The 9,893-nt window shown below is 41.5% G+C and overlaps 1 non-coding gene across 1 annotated transcript; it reads right to left on the minus strand.

Annotated features, from left to right (window-relative positions):
• Nucleotides 1–1,810: 1,810 nt before the first annotated feature.
• LOC148553704 (small nucleolar RNA R71) lies at nucleotides 1,811–1,914 on the minus strand. The gene has a single exon (XR_015893523.1). It is a non-coding gene; the product is annotated as a small nucleolar RNA R71 (small nucleolar RNA).
• Between the last annotated feature and the right edge of the window lie 7,979 nt (nucleotides 1,915–9,893).

A 9,893-nucleotide genomic window follows, 5' to 3' on the forward strand; every position in this document is an offset into this window, starting at 1 on the left:
AAATCCTATTCCAGCATGATCGAGAACCGACAGATGAATAGCCGTGCCGTGACAGGGTGCGTTGACCATTTTCACTGAGAGGATAAGATGAAGCCATTGACAAGGGTGATGCCTCCAGATGATTAGCCGTGCCGTGACAGGGCATTTGGATCATTTTCCCGAGAGAAGACCGAAAGTAGCCATTGACAATGGTGATGTATCACATAAAGCCAGCCATGGAAGGGAGTAAGACTGATTGGATGAAGATAGTAGGAAAGCAGAGGTTCACTGCTTTGGATATTGAAGAGTCATCACGTCCACTGAAGATACTATTCTAGTTTGTTTCCTTACTCTTTTATTTATTCCATATTCTTAATTCTTGTTTAGAGTTACAATTGGATTATTTTCATGGATTGTTAATGCAAAGGATTACTTTTACTTTTAATTAATTTTGAATTCCTATCTTATTTACATTATTATGTCTATTTTCTATTCCAAACTCCCAATAACGAAGATGGTATCCATGTCAATAGAGTAGATTCCCTACTTGACATGGGGGCTGATTAAGAGGAGACACTTGAGTTGGAATGCTCAAGTGATTAGTTAATTTGGAAGTTGTTGGCTAATTCTGTATTTACTAACACTAGACCTTCCCAAGGGAGAGGACTAGGATTTGCGAATAAGAGTTAGCTCAATCACTTGACTTTCCTTTATTTAGTAATGGTTAACTAAGTGAAAACAACAACCTCTTTATACTACACTTGAGAGAATTCCAACAAGGATAGAACTTCCAATTAATCATTCCCCTAGTTAAGGCTTTTTATTTTGAATAATATAAATTCCTTTTAATTTTCATTGCACTTAATTACGATTGTGTATTTTCTGTTATTCAAACTCAAAACCTCTTGGAAAGCTCCTGATTAATAAATTAGCACCCTTTTTTAGCAACTCGTCGGGAGACGACCTGGGACTCATACTCCCAGTATTTTTATTCTAAAATTTTGTGACAACCTTTCTAAATTTATGAGGCAGATTTTTGCTGGTTAAGGGCTATACTTGCAACGCTGTTCTAATATTATAATCTCTTAATTGGTCAAACTTACGCCACGCATCAATTTTTGGCGCCATTTCCGGGGAGTTGCAATAGTGTGCTAAATTATTAATTAGTGTACATATTTTTATTTTTATTTGCAAATTTTATTTTATTTTATTACCTTGAGTTGTATGTTTCTTTCATTGAATGACGCATTCATTTCCTAATCCGAGCTTAGCCGCATTTGATCCTGAAATTGAAAGAACTATTTCACGTATTAGGCGAGCTCGGCATCGGTTAGCCTCTGAGGGTGGTGAAGTAATTGTTATCGATTCACCAGTCTCATCTGAGGGCGAATCTGAACCGCCATCGGAGGAGGAAATAAGCTCATTTACTACTGATTCAGTTGATTCACATGTAGATAATATGGCAGCACCTAGGAGGATTACTCTCCAGGAAGCTGGAGCCCCAAATTTTATACTGTAGCCGTATCAAGTGCATCATCCAACTCTGGTTACAGAATTTGAACTGAAGACTGCACTAATCAATTTGATGCCCAAGTTTCATGGCTTACCTGCTCAGGAGCCTATTAAGCACCTAAGGGATTTTCAGACAGCCTGTTCTACTGTTAGGCGTCATGGTGCAAATAAAACTTCTATTCTGTTAACCACCTTCCCATTTGCTCTTAAGGGAAAGGCGAGGGAGTGGTACTACTCCCAACCTGAAGCCACTATTACCAACTGAGATATGCTTAGGAGAGAATTCTTGAAAAAATACTTTCCAGCTGAAGTTACAGATAGATTGAGAAAAGAGATCTCCTGCATTGTTCAAGGTGAATCAGAGACTCTCTATGAGTACTGGGAGCGCTTCAAGAATCTTTTGGACGCATGCCCCCACCACATGATTGACAAGTTGGTATTGATCAGCTACTTCACTCAAGGCATGAAGCCTCGGGATAAAACTACACTAGATAATGCTAGTAATGGTTCTCTGAAAAGGTACAAAACCGCAGATGAAGTATGGCAACTGATAAATGACTTAGCTAAGTCCACTTAGAAATCACAGGCACAGGAACAGCCACTCAAAGATTGTTGCAGAGGTTTCCTCTATCAGTGAGACTACTGCCGTTACACAAGCTATATGTGAGATGACCAACCTGCTGAAGCAGATGTAGTTGAATCAACAACAACAACAACAGTCTTTCCCACCACAACAAAGCCAACAGCTGGTCCGCCAAAGAGTATGCGGAATATGTGCTGATTATAGTCATTATACTGATGAGTGTCTACAACTCCAACAAGAAGACAACACTGTGGCAGCTACTCATAACTTCTATGACCGTCCAAATCAAGGATACAATCAGCAAGGCGGCAACTACAACCAAGGTGGGAACTATAACCAAGGGTGGCAGGACAACTCCAACCAGGGCTGGAGAGATAATTCTAACCATGGTTGGAGGGACAACTATAACAGAGGAGGCAGAGACAACAATGGAAATCAGAGGTGGAATAACAACAACAGACAGCAAAATCAGAACCAGCCTTACAGAGCACCTCATTTAAGGCAGTCCCAAGGACCCCAGCACAACCAACAACAGGCCCCTCAGATCACTTATCCCCCTTCCTCATCAAATGACGAGATACTTTGTTCTCTTGCACAAGGACAACAAGACATACAGACTACACTGAACTCTACTCTAAATGGTCTGAATGCCACTTTACAAGCTCTCGTCTCCCGGATAGATTCATTACCTGCTTCCACCAATCAGCCTTCAAGCTCCAGTGGAATTCCCTCTCAACCCTTACCCAATCCCAAGGGTGGCATCAATTCCATCACTTTGAGGTCCAAAACTACACTGCAAGAGAGGACCCAGGAGGAGCCAAGCCCACAAGAACACACCCCAGTTGAAGACTTAGTTGAAATGGAAGACGCTGAAGAGGAAGAGGAAGTACAAGACATAGCTGAATAAGGCATAGTTAAAGAAGAAGTGGTTCAGCCAAAGAATGGAACACTAAAGAATACAGAAGCTGCAAGTGGTGCCATTCCTATCCCATTTCCACACCTTGCACAGAAGTCCAGGAAGCAGATGGAACTTGATCCCAAAATGGGAGAAATTTTCAAAAAGGTTGAGGTAACTGTTCCTCTTTTTGATGTTATTCAGTAGGTACCTAAATATGCAAAGTTTCTGAAAGATTTATGCATACATAAAGACAAAATTAATGAATTAGAAACTATTCCTTTAGGTAGTTCTATATCTGCTTTAATGGGAGGTATACCTGAAAAATGTAGTGACCCAGGTCCATGCATGGTTAACTTTACCATTGGAGGTGTAATATTTTCTGACTGCATGTGTGATTTAGGAGCGTGTGTTAGTATAATGCCATTGTCTATATATGATGCTTTGAGGCTCCCTCCCTTAAAAATGTCGACAGCTCATTTTGTGTTAGCAGATAAATGCATTATTACAGTGGTTGGAATTGCTGAAGATGTATTAGTGAGCATTAAGGGGCTCACATTTCCCATTGACTTCTATATCTTGGAAATGCCCCCTAATGACTCAGGAAGACCATCATCAATCCTGTTTGGAAGACCATTCCTGAAGACTTCGAAGTTCAAGCTGGATGCATTCTCAGGAACTTACTCCTTTAAGATAGATGGCAGAGTAGTGAGTTTCAGTTTAAATGAAGCTATGAAGCACCCTCCGGAAGATCATTCTATCTTCCAGTGCGATATCATTGATAAAACTGTAGCTGAAGTTTACCAAGAAGAAGTAGAAGAGAAGTACATGGAGCAAAGTCTAAGTGTGGGGACACCCTCTGAACACAATGAGGACACTTTGCCATTATCATTAGCTCAAGATAATCCAGAGCCTAGCCATGAGCAGAAATTGGAATTAAAGCCTCTTCCACCCCACCTCAAGTATGCTTACCTTGAGGATAATCAGAAGCTCCCAGTTATCATTGCAAGGGAATTCACTTCCCAACAAGAGGAGAAGCTACTTAGTGTGCTGAGAAAACACAAGAAAGTAATTGGGTGGAGCTTGGTGGATATAGTAGGCATCAACCCTCAAGTTTGTGAGCACAGGATATTCTTAGAAGAAGGATCAAAGCCTATCCGTCAACCCTAGAGAAGATTGAATCCCACCATCTTAGAAGTTGTCAAGAAAGAAATGACCAGGCTACTTGAAGCAGATATTATCTACCCCATCTCAGATAATGAATGGGTCAGTCCAGTACAAGTGGTGCCCAAGAAGTCTGGAGTCACAACAGTAAAAAATAAGTATGGAGAGCTCCTAACAACTAGAGTGCAGAATTCATGGAGAGTTTGCATTGATTATAGGCATCTCAACCAAGCTACTCACAAGGATCATTACCCCTTGCCATTTATTGATCAGATGCTTGATCGCCTATAAGGTAAATCTCATTACTGCTTTTTAGATGGTTATACAGGATATTTTCAAATTCATATAGCCCCTGAAGATCAGGAGAAGACTACTTTTACATGTCCCTTTGGAATGTATGCATACAAAAGGAAGCCTTTTGGCTTATGTAATGCACCGGCTACTTTCCAAAGATGCATGATGAGTATCTTTTCAGATCTTATTGAGAACTGTATGGAAGTATTCATGGATGATTTTAGCATTTATGGTGATTTCTTTAACCTTTGCTTGGATAGTTTAGCTAGAATATTAGACAGGTGTGTTAGTTCAAACCTTATACTGAATTTTGAAAAGTGTCATTTTTTGGTAAAACAAGGAATTGTTCTAGGACATGTTGTGTCTAATACTGGTATTTTTGTAGATCCATCAAAGGTAGATGTCATTTCTAGTTTACCTTACCCCTCCTTTGCGAGGAAAGTCCATTCGTTCCTTGGCCATGCAGGTTTCTACAGTAGATTCATTAAGGGCTTCAGTAAAGTAGCATTGCCTTTATCCAGACTACTGTAGAAAGATGTTGAGTTCGAGTTCAGTGAGGATTGCATGCAAGCGTTTGATAAACTAAAGATCGCCCTAACTCAAGCTCCAATTGTGAGAGGACCAGACTGGAGCCAGTCTTTTGAGATTATGTGTGATGCCTCCAACCATGCAGTAGGAGCAGCACTGGCTTAGCGCAAAGGTAAGGATCCTTTCATAATTGCTTATGCGTCTAAGACCTTAGACGCTGCTCAGTCTAATTACACCACCACTGAAAAAGAGCTGTTGGCTATTGTTTTTGCTCTGGATAAATTCCGGGCCTATTTACTTGGTACTAAGGTGGTAGTGTATTCAGACCATGCAGCTCTAAAGTATTTATTAGCTAAAAAAGAGTCCAAACCAAGGTTGATACGTTGGATACTATTGCTGCAAGAATTTGATTTAGAAATTAAGGATAGGAGTGGTAACCAAAATTTAGTGGCAGACCACTTGAGTCACCTTGAGCACATTAAGGATGACTCCACTCCTATCAATGATGCTTTCCCATTTGATAGTTTGCATGTAGTATCTGAAGTAGTTCCTTGGTATGCACCTGTAGCTAATTATCTAGTTAGCCATACTTTCCCTCCTAATTTTACAAAGCATCAGAGAGAGAAGCTGAAGTGCGAGTCTAAATATTATATATAGGATGACCCATACTTATGGAGGTATGGTGCTGACTAGGTAATTAGAAGGTGTGTGCCTCAATTAGAATTCCAGTCCATTTTAGAGGCCTGCCACTCTTCTGAGAGTGGAGGACATTTTGGCCCTCAAAAAACAGCTAGAAAAATCTTAGACTGTAGATTCTGGTGGCCCACTCTTTTTAAAGATGCTGCTATTTTTCGTAAATCTTGTTCCCCATGCCAGAGGTTTGGTAATATATCCAAGAGGGATGAGATGCCTCAACATATTATGCTTTTCTGTGAAATTTTTTATGTTTGGGGCATTGACTTCATGGGTCCATTTCCGAACTCTAGTGGTTACCTTTATATACTGTTAGTTGTAGATTATATTTTTAAATGGGTGGAAGCAATTCCTACCCGTACTAATGATGCTAACACTGTTGTTTCCTTTGTTAGAAACCATATTATATGTCGCTTTGGATCACCACGAGCAATCGTGAGTGATCAAGGCACTCACTTTTGTAACAGGAGACTAGCAGGATTACTGAAGAAGTATGGGATAGTTCACAAAGTAGCAACAGCTTACCATCTCCAGACCAATGGGCAAGCAGAGGTATCTAACAGAGAAATAAAGTGAATTCTGGAGAAGATAGTCAAGCCTCATAGGAAGGACTGGAGTGCCAGGCTACAAGATGCGCTCTGGGCATATCGGACAGCATATAAGACACCCATTGGGATGAGTCCCTTCTGCTTAGTGTACGGAAAGGCTTGCCACCTTCTAGTAGAGGTGGAACATAAGGCTTTCTGGGCTGTGAGGGAGTGCATCATGAATTTTGAGGAAGCTGGTGCTGAAAGGAAGCTGCAACTAGCAGAATTAGAGAACCTTCGCCTAGATGCATATGACAACTCCAGGCGATACAAAGAGAAGATGAAGGCTGTCCATGACAAGCACATAAAAAGGAGAGATTTCAGACCAGGGGAGTTAGTTCTTCTTTATAACTCCAGACTGAGGCTCATGCCAGGCAAACTGAGATCAAGATGGGAAGGTCCCTACAGAGTAGAGAAGGCAGAGCCATACGGAGTTTTTCACCTGCGTCATCCTTCTAGCTCCAAATTCATTAAGGTCAATGGATATCGCCTAAAGCTTTATCATGGAGAGAAGATGAAGGATCACAAAGAGCTAGAGGTCTTCCTCTTGGAGGACCCACCAACAGAAGCAGAATGAGCTTGAAGACCGTCCAAATTAAGGACGTAAAAGCAAAGTGCTAGGTGGGAGACAACCCACCACGGTATGATCGTTCCATTTTAGTCTTAGTTTTGTTTTATTTTATTCCACTTTATTTTTCTTAGTGACTCTTCTCATAATCTCTACATATAGTCTGAATTTGCATTTGCATTCTGCATAAAAAAACTTTTGCACGCGACGCGCAAGCGTCGCTGACGCGTTCGCGTCATATGTGCATGTGAAACAAAGAGGTAAGAAACTGAAAGTTACGCGGGAGCATGGCTGGAAGCGTGCCTTAGGCACAAGCACGCCCACGCAAACGCATCCCTGACGCGTCCGCGTCGCTTGTGAAATCAGCCTTCCACGCGTGCGCGTCACCCACGCGCACGCGTGACCCTGCAAAATCGACGTAAATGGGCGTATGGCAGAGAGTTATGATGGTGTGGGGCTGGAATTGTGCTGGAAGCACAAGCCCTAGCACGCGTACGCGTCTTCCATGCGTCCGCGTCATTTTTCCAAATAAAGCCATTCACGCGTGCGCGTCCCTCACGCGCACGCGTCACCCTAAAATTTGGCAATGTGCGTATGAAACAGAGAGTTGTGCGTGCACGAGGCTGCTCTCGCGCCAATAGCACAATTCAGGTCAGGTGTACGCATCACCCACGCGTACGCGTCACTTGAAAATATCACAAACCACGCGAACGCGTGCCCCACGCGTCCGTGTCGCCTGCGCCGCACAGTTTATCCAGATCAGCGCCAGAATTCCTATGTTTTCTTCCCTAATCCTAATTCTTTCTTCTCCCTTTTTTCTCCTTTATTCTTTCTTACTTTTTCCTCTCTTCTTTCCCTCTTCACCCTCTTCATCAAGGTTCTTTTTTTTCTTCTTCCACTTTTTACTTTTTTATTATTATTTTTATTTATGTTTTCTTCTTCTTTTTCTTTTTACTTTCATTGTCTATGTTTTCTTTTTCTTTCTTTTTCTTTACATTATTTTAATTGGTGTTAAAAATTTAATTGGATGATTGTTTTCTTCTATATTTTGCTTGTGGATTATTAAGGAGTTGTTTAACAATTATTAATTATCTTATGATTGCTTGCATGTTCAGATTCAATACTTTCAATAACATATTTACCATGCTTGCTAAGTGTTTGTGAAAAAGCCCGTATGGCATTGTGCATATTTAAATACTCTATCCTTCCGCACTAATGCCTGTTTTTTTTTTCACAAAACCCCTTTTAATATTTTATTGATTGAATATAATTGTCAATACAAATAGATTGTTAGTTTGAAACACTTGATAATCAAATTGGGCAATTAATGCTTGATCTATGCTACTCATGCCCTTGCCAGCATGCCAATAAACATCTTGCATCTACTTGCCATAACATGCGCTTGCTATATTTCCATTGATGAACTTTTCATATGTAGTTGCGACCATGTGTTAATGACATCCTTCTTTACCTTGCATTGATTATCACTTGTACCATCCTCTTCCTTGCTCTAACCCTTAGCTTTAAATGTTACTTACTTTTTCCCTTTTCAGGATGTCCACCAAGAAGGGTAAAGAGAAAGCTACTCCCAAACCACCGGCAAGAAAAGGAACAAAAAGAGCACTAGCTGCGGAACCTTCTTCGCAGCAGTAAAGCCCTCAACAAAGCGAGTTAAGAGGATCATCAAGGTCGATGAAAAAGAAAAAGCCTTTCCAGCAAAGGACACTGCGCGGTTCACTAACCGCTAATGTGAGCAGATGTTCCCTATCATAGCTGAGAGGAACTATAATAATGAGTACCTACTCATCCTCCCGAACCACATTATTGATTTTGTTGAGCCCCGAATTGAACGAAGACAATGGAGATTCTTAAGGAGATAGCCACGGCAGGTCAATCTCTTATGGGTAGTCAAATTTTACTCCAATTTTCACATGCCAACCCTGCAGTCTGTCTATGTCCGTCAGAAGCAAGTCTCCATAACTAAAGAGGCCATTCAACAAGATTTAGATCTTCTGCCTGCTCCAGAAGGATTGGACGCATACCAAAAAGCCTCTTTCAAGCGCCAAACATACTAATTTGACTGGGACGCCGTTCTCAGAGTTATAGCACAACCTGGCAGCAGATGGATCTATGGATACCATCGATCCTGACCTAGGGGAATATTGGCTTTAGCACTCACCTTGGAGGCTCGAGTGTGGTCACAGATTATGTCCCACTACGTCTTTCTGAGCACTCACGAGTCCTCCTTCACTGCAGACATGGCTGTTCTACTCTGGTGTATCCTTACAGACCAGCCCCTCAATTTACCAAGACACATTCGGCATGCTATGGGACACGTACAGATTGTGGGTAACCTACCTTTTCCCGCATTGGTTTCAGATCTAGTCTCAGCAGCCGGAGTTTCCTATAGAGCTGGGGACACCAAGGCCATGATTCCACGGGATGGTCAGTACGTCCTAACGGGAAGTACATCAGACCTCCAACAGCCACTATCAACCGGAGCACAGAACCAGCGGAAGATATCCCTTCTCCTTCCACATCACAAGAACCTTCAACAAATCAGCTACTCCTACAGATACTTCAGAGGTTAGACCGGCTTGACCGGCAAGGAAAGCAAAGAGAGCGCAGTAATAAGCGCCGATTTACATACGTCAAGGAGCTGATTGTTGGCAACCACCCACCTGAAGAAGACCCAGACACCCCGGACTCCGCTTCATTTACCAGCACAGGGAGACATGACGGTCCCAATTATGGAAATACTGCTACCAACCCCCTTTGTTCCTGACTGATGGCACCGAGGACGGTGCCAAGCTTTAAGTGTGGGGAGGTCGGTCGGTACCTGACTTTCGGAGGTAACTGCTCTTTCTTAACACCAATAAATTAGTTATTTTTCTTTTTTTAGGATAGTATAGATTGCATAGTAATAGGTATTTGCATGCATGTTCTATTTAGTTGAAAAATAATAAGTTTCTTTTTAAGACCCTATTTTTGAAAAATTTTAGTAATTTAAATCAAAACTTTTGTGTTAAAACTTGTTTGAAGACTGTAAATTGGAACATGGTTTAAAGCTAGAACACACAACCTGTGAGA

Source organism: Arachis ipaensis, chromosome B7, assembly GCF_059453495.1.
Source record: "Arachis ipaensis isolate K30076 ecotype BB chromosome B7, ASM5945349v1, whole genome shotgun sequence".
Lineage (NCBI taxonomy): Eukaryota > Viridiplantae > Streptophyta > Magnoliopsida > Fabales > Fabaceae > Arachis > Arachis ipaensis.